Raw genomic sequence first — 16,363 nt, forward strand, 5'->3', positions numbered from 1 at the left:
TCTGATGGAGGCATAATACTCCATAGTGTATATGGACCACATCTTCCTTATCCATTTGTCCGTTGAAGGGCATCTTGGTTCTTTCCACAGTTTGGTGACCGTGGCCATTGCTGCTATAAACATTGGGGTACAGATGGCCCTTCTTTTCACTACATCTGTATCTTTGGGGTAAATATCCAATAGTGCAATGGCAGGGTCATAGGGAAGCTCTATTTTCAATTTCTTGAGGAATCTCCACACTGTTCTCCAAAGTGGCTGCACCAACTTGCATTCCCACCAACAGTGTAAGATTCCCTCTTACTTCTGTGTGGGTGGCTTATCTCTAACATTATTCATATCTCTGTTCAAAAGTCCCACTGTCAGGGAGGCCTCCATGATCACCCACCCGAAAGAGCTTTCTGTCATGCTCTGTCTCCTTTTCCTGCCCAATCGATTGATCGATCAATTGATCCATCTATCATATCTATCTATCTATCTATCCATCCATCCATCATCTATGTATCATTTCAGAGCAGTTTTAGATTCAGGGCAAAATTAAGAGGAAGATACAGAGATTTCCTATCCACACATGGCCTCCTCCATTATCAACACTCCCCAAAGGTATATTTATTATCATTGGCAAATCACATTAACATATCATTATCACTTAAAGTCCAAGTTTGCATTAGGGTTTTCTCTTCATGTTCTGTATTTCTTGGGTTTTCACAAACGTGTGAGGACACTCCTCCACCATCAGAGTAGCATACGGAGTAGTGTCAGTACCCTAAAAATCCTCAGTGCTCTGCCTGTTCATCCATGCCCCACCCTCAACCCCAGGAAACCCCTGATCTTTTTACTGTCTACACAGTTTTGTCTTTTCCAGAATGTCATATATTTGGAATCATACGGCACATAGCCTTTCAGACTGGCTTGTTTTTCTTAGTGACATGCATTTAAGTTTCTTCTATGTCCTTTCATGGCTTTTGTTTTATTTACAGAGGTTAACAGAACCTGATGCATGTATTTATTACTTGTCTCCAGGCACTGTATTTTAACCCCCCTGAGAGAGTAATCACTTTCGTCTTAAACAACTGTATCATCTGCAGCTGGAACAGTGACTGGAATGTAGCAGGTGAGCAAAAGCAATCTTTTGAATGAGTAAGTTAATCACTCAATGAAAAGAGTCCTCTTTGCAATGGTCTGAGTGCACTGAGTGTTCGTTTAGATAATGTATATGAAAGACACCCGTCAACTGCAAAGAGCTTTACAAATGTCAGTAGTTATTGTTGCTGCCTGTTGGGAAGAGCCCTCATCACTGTGTCAAAGGATGGTGAAATTTCAGACTTGAAAGCAACCTGAGAGGTGACCTATGTAACTCTCTCTGATGGTCCTGCAGATCCTGAAACATCTCCAAATTTTTCCCCACCACCAAGAAGCCCACCACCATCCATTCCTTTTAACAGCTCAGTTTCTTCATTGATATATTTGGGGTTGAAGTCTTCCACCCCATCAATTCTAATTTTTGATCCTAACTCTGCATTGGGAGCCACAGAGCACTAGGTGAATTTCTGTCTTTATGACATCCAGTTAAATTTTGAAGGTGGTTGGTCTGGTCCTGTTTAGCCACCCCTGACGTGGAAAAGCAAACAGAGAAAGCCTCAGTGGGCTGACCGGAGGAAAATACCTCTCCTTCCTTCAGCTGCTCCAGCAGTGACATGATTTTGAGATCCTGTCCCCTCTCCTAAATGCAGCTGAGTATGTTACTAGTTTGATCCCTGTGAACCCTGCCCAGAAGTGAACAGGGCCCTTTGGTCCCGAGCTGATTGCTTCAGGGCTCAGGTCTCTCTTTGCCTCCTTCTTAAGGGCTTGTATGCTTGACAAATATCATCAGGATTTGTTTAGCTACAGAGCTTCTGTTTCTCAGGGTTGACAATGCCCTTGAACTCCAGTGCTCCTTCTCATTCCCCTCTTCCCCTCTCTTTCTCCTTCTTCTCCCTCATTCCTCTTCTTCAGTGAAAATTGCTAAGTCCTCTCCTCTAGACCTCTCTCAGCCTAAACTTTTAAAATATGCGGGCAGGACTTCACATGGATCCCTCAATATGCAAGTTTGTCCCTCCTTCCCGCCTTGACAACTGAGGTTGATTTGTCAATTATCCCACATGTTTGCTTTGTTTCCTAGTTCTGAGTTGCCTGCCTGGACAAGCATGCCTTTTTTGGTCTTATTCCAAATTAATAAGAAAACTGATGGCTAGTTTGAAGCCCTGGCCAGGCCAGTAATTAATGACCACCTGGATCCATTGATGGCTCTTTGAAGGTATAATCTTCAACCTTCTGTGAATCCACCATGTGCAGCATTTGTCCAGATCACAATACTTCCTATTGCTACCAGAATATCATAGGAGGCCTCAAAATCTTTGTTTCTTATGCTTAGAACATTTCTGGTTTGAAACCCTATTAAGAGAGGGAAATCCATGCATTTGCCAAGCCTTACTGTAGGTAAACCAATATTAACTTCTTCCAGCTCACTGTGACTCCTTGAAGCTCCCAGTGAGACCATCTGGTCTTGGCACTCAGGAAAGGAGTCTCAAACACACAGCTTGGCCCACACACCTTAACAGCCATAGTAGCTAAAATAGCACTTCCCAAGTGCCAGTTACAGTTCTAAGTGTTTTGTGCATTGTTGACTCACAGATTCCGTACCACAACCCTAGAGAGTAGTTGCTATTATTATACCCATTTTATGGATGAACAAACTAAGAGACAGGAACATGAAGTAACTTGCTGAAGATCACTTAACTAGCAAAGATTAGAGTTGGAGCACTCTATTTCTAGAGCCCAAATTCTTCTCTGTTTTTGTTTGCTGCTCATGTGACCCTAAAGTCATATCTTTATCTTGGCCTCTGGTTTAGCTTCTAACTGTCTAATTTGTGTAATATGGCAGAATGATTGTGAACATGGACTTAGGAATTCAGGTTCTATCACTGCCAGCTATGTAACCTTGGGCAAGTCATTTAATACCTCTGTGACTTGTTTTCTGTATTTTTATTAAGCTGATGATTGAAATAGCCACTGTGAGACTGTGATAAGGATTAAGTTGACTCATCTATGAAAAGTGCTCTGTATAGTGCCTGACACACTCTCAGCACACCACACAGTAGATATTGTTGATATCATATTATCTTTGTTGTTATTAGTTAATCATGCGATGGGTCTGTTTAAAGCTCTGAGGTGCCCCTGGGGAGACTTGAGGTTATCACTCTGCCCAGTGGCTCCACCAGACCTTTTTTTTTTTTTTTTTAAAGATTTTATTTATTTATTTGACAGACAGAGATTACAAGTAGACAGAGAGGTAGGCAGAGAGAGAGGAAGGGAAGCAGGCTCCCTGCTGAGCAGAGATCCCAATGCGGGGCTCGATCCCAGGACCCTGGGATCATGACCTGAGCTGAAGGGAGAGGCTTTAACCCACTGAGCCACCCAGGCGCCCCTCCACCAGACCTTTGTGAGCTACTCTTCCTGCCTGAGTTAAAGGTCCCCAGCCTTTGTGTCTGCCCATCTATCCTGGCCTCATGAATCAGATCTGGATGGCCTGAAGCTTGCCACCTGTATCCTTAAGCGTCAGCAACTGATTTTTTAAAATAATTTATTTATTTATTTGAGAGAGAGATTGAGAGGGAGCATGCGTGTGAGTGGGGAGGTCAATGGGAGAGGGAGAGAGAATCTCAAGTACACTCCTCGCTGAATGTAGATCCTGGGCTCCATCCCAGGACCCTGAGATCATGACCTGAGGCCAAATTAAGAGGCAGATACTCAACAGACTGAGCCACCCAGGGGCCCCAGCAGTTTTTAATAATATATTCTGCAAGTTTTTTAGAGTTTAATATCCAGGTGACTCTTGCTTTTGGTTCTAGTGTCAGATGAAATGTGCCTTGGGTCAGCCCGCTGAGGGTTTCTCTGTTTGCTTTTCCAGGTCAATGTAGCTATCGCTTTGGGATTTGGGTTTAGTGAAGTTAGTGGGATGTCCTTTCATAATATCTTCCTCTCTCTTGCACTTACCTTCTCTCCTTAGCATTCTGTTCTATTTTTGGCAGGAAGAACAATTCAATGGGAGAGGTGGCGAGACTGTGGGAAAATAACTCAGCTCTCCCCAAACCTTTGGAAACCTTATTACCTCCTCTTTTCCCAAAGCACTCCACAGGCTTTCCAGAATTGTCACACATTCTCTATGGGCTACTGACAACAGGGTGAGGCCCACTCATACTAACATTTTCCCATTTCCTTAGAGAGTTTCAACAAACACTTTGGTCCCAATATAGCCAATTTGTTTTTAATCAAGAAAAGAGAATTCATAATTTCTCTTAGCATGGCTTGCTCCTTGAGATCTGGCATACTTTCTCATTTGTTTCCTAGAGTTTCCAAATGGGAGATATACAGTGATCCTTCACTAAAGACTCATGCAGGTATCAGGCTAACAGATAGCAGACTTTGTTGGAAGAGAGATGCAGGTCCAAATCCCTTCTGTTTTTCACTAGCTTTTGTGACTTTGAGCAAATTCCTAAGCACAATTCCTTGTGTTAGAACCAGGTGAACTTTCTCCCTGTCTTGCAAGTTTTGTATAAGGATTATACGAAATAATGCCTATACAGCATTTGACACAATCTCTGTGTCAATTCATGAGACCAGCATGCACTCAAATATGTTTTTAAAATTAGGATTAGGATCATATGTCAATTATCTCTCGTGCGATAAGCCCTGTTGCAGATGTTTGTATCTATGTTTCATGAAACTTCATATCAATCTTACCAGATAGGAATGATGATGGTATGTATTTAAATGAGAATGCTGAGAGCCAGAGAGGTTACATAACTTGCTTCTGACCGGCAGTTAACCTTAGGGGCAGAACGAGATGTCCGCCTGGATCCATATGCTCCTGATTCACATGCTTTTTCAATCTCTTCCCCAGGCTCTAATTTATAGTTTTCTCTGCTCCAAGTCTTTCTGAGCTTTCTTCTAAGCTTAGCTCCTGATCCTCCCCTAAGCCAACTGTCTTCAGCCAGACTGATGTCTTAATGTCTGAGAAACATACTTTCTACATGTCCCCAACACCCATCAGTTCATTTGTTCCTTCATTCAGCCAGTGACTCTTGACCATTGTGTCTGGGCCCAGGTTACCAAGATGAAAAGACTGGGACTTTGCTAGTGGGGAAGTTACAGAACAGTAAAGGGTTATATAAAAGGATGTTAACGTGAAACTTTTGGTTGAGACCCTAAGGAAACAGATTATCACATACCATAGTGTACTGTGAGATGGACCGCCCAGAAGAACTTGTGCAAAGTAGGTGGTCAAGTGTCAGTTGGCTATGTTGTAAGCCCCTCAGCCCCATCAGGATATGAAGGTGCTGGGGACTTGATGGCACAAGCAGCTTGTGGGCTGGGCTCTATGACACTCTGAAGGGGCTGAGGTGAGGTGCTTTCCCTCTCCTGGGTCTGTTGAGAGAGGACAAGCAGGACAACTTGGATGAGAGAGGACAACTTGTTGAAAGAAGACAAGCAGGACCACTTGGATGGCTTCCCACTGAATCTTCACACAGAATTGTTACAGGGGAGAACAAAAACAAGCTTCTTGGGACGCCTGGGTGGCTCAGTTGGTTGGACGACTGCCTTCGGCTCAGGTCATGATCCTGGAGTCCCGGGATCGAGTCCCGCATCGGGCTCCCGGCTCCGCGGGGAGTCTGCTTCTCTCTCTGACCTTCTACTCGCTCATGCTCTCTCTCACTGTCTCTCTCTCAAATAAATAAATAAAATCGTAAAAAAAAAAAATTTTAAAAACAAGCTTCTCTTGCATTAAAGTGCTGAGATTTAGGGGGTGTTTTTAAGCTGCTAGGTGTAATGACCCAGCCAGAGTAGTCTTTGAGGAAGAAAAGAACATTGCTATTTTTTTAACTTCAAGTTTTTATTTAAATTCTAGTTAGTTAACATATGGGGTAAAATCAGGTTTAGGTGTAGAATTTAGGGATTCATCACTTCCGTATAACCCCAGTGCTCATCCTAACAGGTGTCTCTCTTAGTCCCATCACCCATCTAGCCCATCCCCCACCCACTTCCCTCCCTCAACCTTCAGTTTCTTCTCTACAGTTAAGAGTTATTCTTATGGCTTTCTTCCCTCCCTCTCTTTTTCCCCCTTCCCCTATGTTCATCTGTTATGTTTCTTAAATATTACATAATGAGTAAAATCATATGGTATTTTCTTTCTCTTATTTTACTTAGCACAATATACTCTAGCTTCAACCACATCACTGCAAATGGCAAGATTTCATTCTTTTTGATGACAGAGGAATAGTCCATTGCATATATACACAACATCTTTTTTTATCCATTCATCAGTCAATGGACATTTGGGCTTTCTCCACAGTTTGAATATTGTTGACAATGCTGCTATAAAAATAGGGGTGGATGTACCCCTTCAAATCTATATCTTTTTAAAAATATTTTATTTATTTACTTGTGTGGGGAGAGCACAGGCAGGGGGAGCAGAAGAGGGAGATGGAGAATCAGGCTCTCTGCTGAGCAGGGAGACTGATGCAGGGCTTGATTCCAGGACCCTGGGATCATGACTTGAGCCAAAGGCAGAGGCTTAACCAACTGAGCCACGCAGGTGCCCCACCAAATCTGTGTTTTTGTATCTTTTAGGCAAATACCTAGTAGTACAGTTGCTGCGTCACAGGGAGGCTTTATTTTTTAACTTTCTGAGGAACTTCCATATTGTTTTCCAGAGTGGCTGTACCCATTTGCATGCCCACCAACAGTATAAGAGGGTTCCCCTTTCTTCACATCCTTGCCAAAATCTGTTGTTTCCTGGGTTGTTAATTTTAGCCATTCCGACTGCTGTGAGGTGGACTCTTATTGTGGTTTTGATTTGTATTTTCCCGATGATGAGTGATGATGAGCATCTTTTCATGTGTCTGTTGGCCATCTGGATGTCTTCTTTGGAAAAAACGTCTGTTCATGTCTTTTGCCCATTGCTTAACTGAATTATTTGTTTTTTTTTTTTTGGGTGTTGAGTTTGATAAGCTCTTTTTAGATTTTGGATACTAGCCTTTTACCTGCTATGTCATTTGCAAATATCTTCTCTCATTCCATAGGCTGTTTTCTTTTCTTTCTTTTTTTTTTTTAAGATTTTATTTATTTATTGGACAGACAGAGATCACAAGTAGGCAGAGAGGCAGGCAGAGAGAGGGGGAAGCAGGCCTCCTGCTGGGCAGAGAGCCCTATGCAGGCCTCAATCCCAGGACCCCGGGATCACAACCTGAGCTGAAGGCAGAGGCTTTAACCCCCTGAGTCACCCAGGTGCCCCCCATAGGTTGTTTTTTAGTTTTGTCAATTGTTGCCTTTGCTGTGTAGAAGCTTTTTATCTTGATGATGTCCCAACAGTTCATTTTTGCTTTTGTTTCCCTTGCCTCAAGAGACATGTCTAGTAAGAAGTTGCTATAGCCGAGGTGAGAGAGGTTGCTGCCTGTCTTCAAAAAGAACATCTGAGTTTGTTTCCCTCATTGCTGTGCTTTCCCCTCATTCATTCACAAATCTCTACCTTGCATCTCTAAGTCTCTGACTTGCTCATTTTGAAGAACAGAGAAAGAATTACTTCCCATTTTTCCTCTTCTATTGACTAAACTCTCAAGGGTTCTCTTCTTGTGTGTTGAGGTCTCCCTTCAAATTAGGGACTTCAGGGCTATGTTGAAAGTTTATTTTTTTGATTATGTATACATTCTGACTTTAGTCCTTTGTGTGTGTATATAAATCATATATACAAATATGTGATATATTTATAATATAACTATTATAATGCATATTTAATATAATTGACAATATACTATGTTGTATTACATATACATTATAATATTTATATTATAATTTTTTACCATGTCTAGCCAATAGATAATTACTTGATGAAAATTTCCAGCTTCTATAAGTTGAGGTTGGGTTTGTGGTCAGGGAGGAGGAAAAAAAGTGAAATGGAAAGAATAAGTAAACAAATGCACAACTTTTATAAGGAAAATCATTTTTTAAATAAAAATATTTTATTTTTATTTAGAAATAAAAATATTTTATTTAGAAATAAAAATATTCTATTTATTTATTTGACAGAGAGAGACGCAGCGAGAGAGGGAACACAAACAAGCAGAGACAATGAGAGAGGGAGAAACAAGCTTCCCGCCAAGCAGGGAACCCAATGCAGGGCTGGATCCTGGGACTCTGGAATCAACACCTGAGCCAAAGGCAGACACTTAATAATGACTGAGCCACTCAGGCGCCTCTAAGGAAAATCACTCTGCAGTGTCTCTCCAAAGGGTATTTAATGAGTAAAATATGGACAGTGGATGGATTCCAAGAGAGAAGCAACATCTAAGCACAGAGTATGGAAAGCTGGAGATGTTAATCAGTGGAAAATTTCAGAAGTGCAAAAGCTACAAAAGGACCTCTCAGAGTCTTCCCTCTGGAAGGCATAGGTGTGGCATAGGAAAAGGAGCACAGGGTTCAGAAAGCAGACTCCTGTTCTGGGTCCCTGGGTGCCCTTGAGTCACCTAAAGTCTTCTAATTACCCTGGGCCACTATACCCTTTTCTCTCCCATAAGTTAAGACCCACCTCATGGGGCTGAAGCCCAAGACTTGCCTGAGCTCTCAGAGCTGTGGAATACCGGGGCTAGGCCTCGGATGTGGCTCCAGGGATTGTAACGTTTTGTCCTCACTTTTGCCATCACGATGGGTTCCTTAGATTTGGATCAACCTCTGAAGGGTTTCGACAGCCAGGTTGAGGAATTTAAATAGGACCTGGAGGTAAAGAGGGCACTTCAAAGACAATGAAAGCTGCTTCAAGGCCTTGAAGATTTGAGTGTGTTTATCACGGTGCCTGGGGCACTTTCTGGATTTGTGGCTATCTTTGCTTTCATAGTGTTAAGATGCAGAGAACTTCTGGAATTCTGTACTTATTCCCCAAAGGCTCACTTCATGTCCCCTTAAACATTCCTTTGGGGATATGCTGACTGTCCCTCTACCTGGACACAAGGAGTGTGGCTCCTGCTCATTTTGCCCTGAGCCATAAATGGTTCATAGCCATCAAGGATGCCCACACCCTGAGGACTTGGTAGGGACACCCCCCCCCCCATTACTTTCCAAGGTCCATTGATCAGGTGTTGGCTGTGCCTCAAAACTTTGGCCAGCCTAGTGACTAGAATCTTTAGGTGAAAGTCAAGACCATCATGTCAAGGGTCTAACTGACAAGACAGAGGCAGCCCACAGGTTTATGAGGGCCCCATTGATTCTTTACGACCTTCATAGTTATTTAGAACACACAAAGGATAAAAGAATCTCAAGCAGAAAAATGGGTAGACTTTATCTCATGGAGAAGCTTCTGAGTCCTCCATTAGCCTAGGCCTTAGAAGACCCACTGCTGAATCAAAAGAAGGAGGGCTTTTTTCTTTACTTAAGCTCTTGAAAAATATTGTGAATTTAAAACAGAAACAATTATAAATGTCAAAGGTATAGAAGCTTCCTGTTAAATCTTAGTCCCTTTGTAGGCGTGCCTATAAATGCTGAAGCCGAGAGCTTGGTTTTGGAGGGTCCTGGAGGACTCTGAGATGCAGTTAACAGGGGCTCAAGTGTGTTGACCACTGTAATCATCCCAGAGATAAGTGGAATTCTGGACAGGAGGCCCACTCACTTGTGATAACTATTCAGTAAGCAAAGGAAAGGCGAAGTCAGCCTCTGGGGAAAAGGATGTTTTTTCTTTTTGAAGTCATTGCATGGAGGTTAGGAGAAGGGAGGTCTGGGCCAGTGCACAAACACTCACACTTTAAAAAAGCACCTGCTTTTACTCTTGGTGTCATTTAAGGGGGCTTATAATCCACTTGTCTCAGACTTGTAACATAAACCTTCACCTGGATGGTCCTGGTTCCTTCTGTTCTCTTAATGTTAGTAGCTGACTTGTATTGTGTGCTCACTCTTTTTTTTTTTTTTTTTAAAGATTTTATTTATTTATTTGACAGACGAGATCACAGTAGGCGGAGAGGCAGGCAGAGAGAGAGAGAGGAGGAAGCAGGCTCCCCGCTGAGCAGAGAGCCTGATGCGGGGCTCGATCCCAGGACCCTGGGATCATGACCTGAGCCGAAGGCAGAGGCTTTAACCCACTGAGCCGCCCAGGCGCCCCTGTGTGCTCACTCTTTGCCAGCATTGGCAAAGAAATGTCCAGAAGTTATCTCAGCCCGTCTATGAGGCAGACACTTAGCAAAAATCCCATTTCACAGATGAAGAAGCTGAGACTCAGAGAATGGTACTTCAAGGTCACCCAGCTGGTCAGTGGCAGCCAGGAACTCGGGTGTTGTGAGCTACCCTGCTCTCCATCACAGGTGGTTCTTAGAAAGGTGTCTGACGTGGATAGATCTTTCAAAGTATTTGCTAAGTGAAGGATAGAATCTGATTTCAGGGCCTTTATCATAATGCTCCACTGCCTCAGAGCTGGCAGGGTCCTTCTAGATACTTATCTGTCAGAGAAGGAATGTGACCCTTCCTTAACTACACTCAGTAGTGTGACTGGATTCAGCCACACTGCTGGGTTGCTCTGACTGGCTGAGGCATGCCCCTCATTCAGGGAGTGACTTCTAGACCAGGGTATCTGGAAGGAAATGTGGAGGGTAGAGTAAGCTGGTAGGCAGGAGCCCAGGGCTATCCTTTGGAGCCTGTCATTAAAAAAACTCTGTATGTCTAGATGTCACATTCCCTCTGAATCTGAATCATGATTTTTTTTTTAACCTACTATTTATTAACAGCCAAGACTCTGGGAGGGGAGTGGGTCTGTTGAGAAAACCCAGCCATCATTTCCTCCTTTGAACTTTGCCCAGAGATCACAGCACAAGGTGCCTCATACATATGTGATCATTCCTCAAAAGCACATGGGTGGAAACTTATGTCCACATAAAACTGCACACTTTGTTTATAATAGTTTTATTCATGATTGCCCAAACTGGAAACAACCAAGATGTGCTTCAGTAAGTAGGTGAATAGAATATTATAGATATTAATATTATAGATAATAGAGTGGACTATTACTCAGTGCTAAAAATAAATGCACTTTCATGCCACGAAGAGACATGCAGGCAGCTTAAGTGCATATTGCTAAGAGAGAGAAGACAGTTTGAAAGACTACATGCTGTACAATTCCAACTATATGTCATTCTTGAATAAGCCAAACCATGGAGACAGTAAATGACCAGGGGTTACCAGGGGTTGAAGAGAGGGAGGGATGGATAGGTGAAGCACAGAGGGTTTTTAGGGCAGTGGAACTACTCTATATGGGAGCACATCATTATATATTTGTCAAAATCCAGAGAATGCACAGCCCCAAGAGTGAGCCCTGATGTGAACTATGGAGTCTTGGTGATAATGATGTGTCCATGTGGCTCCATTGATTTTAACAGAGGTAGCACTTGGGTGTGGGACATTGATCATGGGAGACTCTGTGCATATGTGGGTGCAGGGAGGATATGGGAACTCTTTGTACCTTCCTCCCAATTTTGCTGCAAACCTTAAACTTTTGTAAAAAGAAAAAGTAGTCTAGTAGAAGAAAGAATGAAAAAAACAACACCTGGACACTATGATGACAAAAACATACATGCATTTACACTTCAGAGGATTTAGAAAAATTTTTGCTCTGATGAACCAATAAATTGATGATAGAAAGAAGAATAAAATGATGAGGAAATTATGTTGAAAAGGTTCTCATCCCTGGAAATGTGGTGGATCCCTGAAGGAGACGGTCTTGGAGCTCACCCACAGCTTTCCCATTCTGAGGGGTTCCCAAGGGCTGTGAGGTGCTGTCTGTGATTATGGTATCAGTCAGCTGACCTGGCTGAGGTCCCTGTCTATTTGGCTTTGTCCACTCACCTCATTTTCTGAGGGCAAAAGAGGTAGTATTTGTGAGCATCAGCAGCATGCCAGGCAGATCTTTCATCTCTGTTCCAAATCTTTGCTTCTGTGGTTCCACCTTAAGGAGACCTCCTTCCCTTCTCAATGGGTTAAATCAGGCCCACCATTTCCTGTCCTGGGTCTGGCTCATGTGCCTCTTCTCCTTATGGCCTTGTATACTCTCAGGCCTGCACGTCTGACCCCCACCATGAGGTCCCCCAGTTCTTGCTGCCAGCAACACCCACTCTGCCCTGAAACTAGAGAACTCAGTATATACTAGGGGGCCCTGGGTCCCTCACCTTCCTTATGCAGAAAGGCCAACTGAGGTGACATGCCCAAATGTGATCGGTTACCAGGGACAGAGCCAAGATGGAATAAGGTCTCTGGGAACCATGAACATGTGTTCTTTCTTGTGTAGATGAGCTCTCGTGAAACAGGAAATACACAGATCCCACTTTCCTATACTCTTTTCTGAAGCAGAATGGATCTGAGATCTCTTAGTAGCATATATACTTGAAAACTAAAAAGAAGCAAAACAAAATGCTACTGTACCTTGCCCTTCACCTTAGCAGAACGATATTTCTCTTTCCCTCTCCTTTTCCTTCATTCTCTAAACCATGTTTCTGAACCTCAGTGCTGTTGGCCATATAGTTTTTGTTACGGGCAGCTTTAGTGTGTATCATGGGATGTTCAGGAGAATCTTCTGGCTTCTACCAATCAGATAGTAGTAGCACATATTCCCCCCATGTTGTAACAATCAGAAATGTCTCCAGACTTTGCCAAATGTTCCCTGGAGGGCAAGATCACTCCTGGTTGAGAACCACTGCTCTAAACTTGAATCAAGTTTAGAGGCACCTGCTAAATGCCTCTCTCATCCATTCTGTAAACCCACATGTAAACCCACATTCTCCACTCTGTGCAGAATGGCTGTGAAACTCCTGGGCATCCTTCCCTCCTAATTCCCTAACTTACTTTTGTTCCTCTTATAAGAAATCATGACTTTGGGGAGAACAGCTTACGGGAAACCATAAAGTCATTCTCCGCTCTCTCACCTTGGCTGTGAAGATAACACAATCAGGCCATAGAGGCAGGGTTTTAGGAACTTCAAAGCTGAGCAGGAGGGAGTGGAGGGACAGGAGCTGGGAGCTGAGGTCTTATCTGCAGTGTGAATGTTCTCACCCTTATCAATCCAGAAGGAGGAGTCCTAGGGGAGAGCAAGTAGGAGTCAAAGGCCATGTTCCTTTCTTTTCCTACTTGTCTTGAGACTGAAAGGGACCAAGGAATAAGGAAGGGCTGAGGGCAGGAAAGTAAAGTAGGAAGAATGCCAATAGGGGAGGAACTTTGCTGGGAGGGTGAACGTGGAGGGGGAAACCTTTCCTGACCTCACACTAACCCGTACTGACCTAGTATATACAGAGCCAGAATCTGAGGATTAGAAGGTCTTGGCATTAGCTTCATGAGCACCACCTAGATGATACCTGGGCCTCTAGATGATAGCCTGGAGCCCTTCCCCAGGCAGGTGCAGAATGAGGGGCAGCTTCTTTGAGACCTTTTGTCATAGATAATGAAGGCCCATGCATAGAGGGCGGCACCTGGAGTGGAGAAATGAGAATTTAAGCAGCAGAAATTTGCTGGAGTTGAGGGCAAATCATTTGCAGAGGTTTGAGGGAGGAGGAGGGATCTGAGGTAATAGTAATAAATGCAAACCTTTACCTATGTATTGCTCACAATGCGCTGTACATGATTTGATGCACTTGATCTAAGTAGTCAATCATTTCACCCTCCCAGCACCTCTCTAAGATAGGTACCTCTCAAGTACCCCTTTTATAGGTGAGAAAATTGAAGCACAGAAGTGTTCAGTAATTTGCATGCCATGGAGTAAATCAGGAGGAGAACTAGAACCTGAACTCAGATAGCCCAGTTCTAGCGTGTGGGATTTAAACCACTGTGCTATCTATCCCTTGGATAACAGAATTTGGGTAGTTAAGTGGATGTTAAAAACATAAATTTGGGTATGGCCTGAAGGAGGAGCAGGTTTGAAGGCAAAACAGTGGATTCAGCCTTGAGGATGTTAGGTCTGGAATGCACATGGGAAACCCAGGTGTTATGCCTGGAAGGTAGGACGGCAGGCAGCTCAGCCATAGCTCAGTATGGAAATCTGTTTAGCTATGGCTTCCTTGGAGCTATGACTCGGGACCTGTGAGCAGTGAGAAAACAAGAGGACCCAAGAGTCTCAGGAAGCACTTACAGTTAAATGTAGATGGAAGGATCAAGAAAAGAGAATGGGGAAAAAAAATCATCAGTGTAGAGAGCAGTGCCATGGGATTTGAGGGTGAAGTGAGTTTCAGGAAGGAAGGCAAGGTCACTAGGGACAAAAGCTGTAAAGAAGTCTTCTAAGATAAGAAATGAAAAGAGGTATTGTTCTTTAAGGATCTCCTGGGTTTCTAATTTATTTCCCAAACCAGAGGGGAAATGTATTGAGGCAAGTATTACATCCAATACTTTGCTGGGTTCTTTTTTTGGGTCTCTGTGGTTTCTAGTGCAGGACTAGGCATGCAGAAAACAGCCTTTGAATACCTGTAGATTGATGGCTGTTCATGTTCCTGTTGCCTTTTCTCCTTACTAAGACAGTGTGACATGTTTAATAAGTTGTCCATACCTGTTGAGGAGGAAATATAATGCTTCAAGTTTCATATAATTCATCCTTCCTCAGTAATAGCTATTGCTCTTTGAAGACCTACTGGGAGCCTGGCTCTGCACTGGACAGGTGGTTGACATTTGTAGTTCAAATCCTCACAATCTGGCAAGCTGGGCATTGCGATCTTCTTTTTCCAGACAAAGTGACTGGGTTGAAAGCTTGTTGCCTTGCCTGGGCCACATGAGTAGGCAGAGTGCTGCCCAGATAAAGACCAACGTCCATATGGACCAACGTCCATATGACTCCAAAGCCCTTGGACTCCACATGCTCCCAACTGAGCTTCTTCCCATACCCTTTGGGTGGGTTTTGCCATAGCTTTTATTTGATCTCCATTCTTCTGTTAAGCCCCCTTCCCCAGGATCTATCTTCCAAATTACAGCTGTAGTGATTTATCTGAATACAACTCTGATCATTTAAACATCCTTCAGTGGCTTAAAGGGATATGACATTCCATGAGATAAACCCATTCTCCTTAGCACACCTTGTGGGGCTTTCATTATCTGACCTCACTTGCTGTTCCAGGCCCTTTTTGGCTACTGCCTCATACTATCTTCTCTCTAGCCAAATCAACCTCCTACATTTTCCTGAAGATGTCCTTCTCTTATTTTGCATATTGTGTTCCCTGAAGTTACGGTGTTCTTCTTCCCTTCCATCCTGGGCTAATTCACACTTACTCTTTAAGTTTCGATTTACCCCCCTCCTCTCACAAGTATCCCAACCCTTCTGAGACCTTATTAAATGGCACCCTTCTACATTCCTCCTCTGAGTACCCCATAGTCCTGGAATTGTCACTCTGCATCCTGCTTGCCCCTTTCTTCTGGTGCCCTCACTTGATTCTGAGGTCTTAGAGGACAGAGATCATGTATGACCCTAGCTTGGAGCAGGAGGTAAGGTCCTGCCTATTGAATAAGTGATTGGATTCTGAGGGAGAGCCAGCACCAAGGTTGGAATGCAGGTGCAGAAGGGAGGCCATTGGGAAGGGCAGGCAGTTGGGTTGGCTAAAGTGTAGGTATCACCGTGGGGATTTGGCAAAAGGTTTCTCCCAAGTTGGCTTCTTCCTGCCACTCCAGAAGACACAGGGGGATCCCCTCGGCTCCCAGACAGTGAAAATCCTGCCGGACCTATCTGGGGCAAAGCCATGCCTAGAGTCTCATCTTTGGAGTTCAGTTTTTTTTTTTTTTTTTTTTTTTTTGGCAAGACAGACAGGAAACACTTGACGGTGAGGTTCTCCTATGGAATGTGAGTTGCGACAGAACTGAGGTCCAGATGGAAAATGCCTCCGAAGTCCTAAGCCAAGCTGGAAAGATAGGCCGTTGATAGTGAAGTTTATCCTTCCATTTTAAAAATAGTTGGCAGTGAAAGTAATCCAGGCTCATGCATCTGAAGTGTTGTAAAAATTAGCAAGACTAGGGGGCTGAAAGGAAAAAAGCTTCAGGGAAGAGAAAGGATGCTATTCTTCTCCCCACCTTATCACTACCCTCCCATTTCCAGATTCAGATGCCTTTACTGAAAGGAATGTCTAATGGTAGAATTTTCAGTCAGTAAAGCAATAAGGGAGATTTGGGGCAAGCAGACCCTTCAAATCACAATCAAGGGGTAGCCACTGACTTTTGCTGCTGATAAATGCAGCCCCATCTGGGTGTATGACACCATAACCCTGAACATCTGATGGAGTCACAGCTGGTGACATACTTCCACAGACACTGTCTGAACTGGTTTTTATAATTATCT

Source organism: Lutra lutra, chromosome 4 (assembly GCF_902655055.1).
Source record: "Lutra lutra chromosome 4, mLutLut1.2, whole genome shotgun sequence".
NCBI classification, from domain to species: Eukaryota; Metazoa; Chordata; class Mammalia; order Carnivora; family Mustelidae; genus Lutra; species Lutra lutra.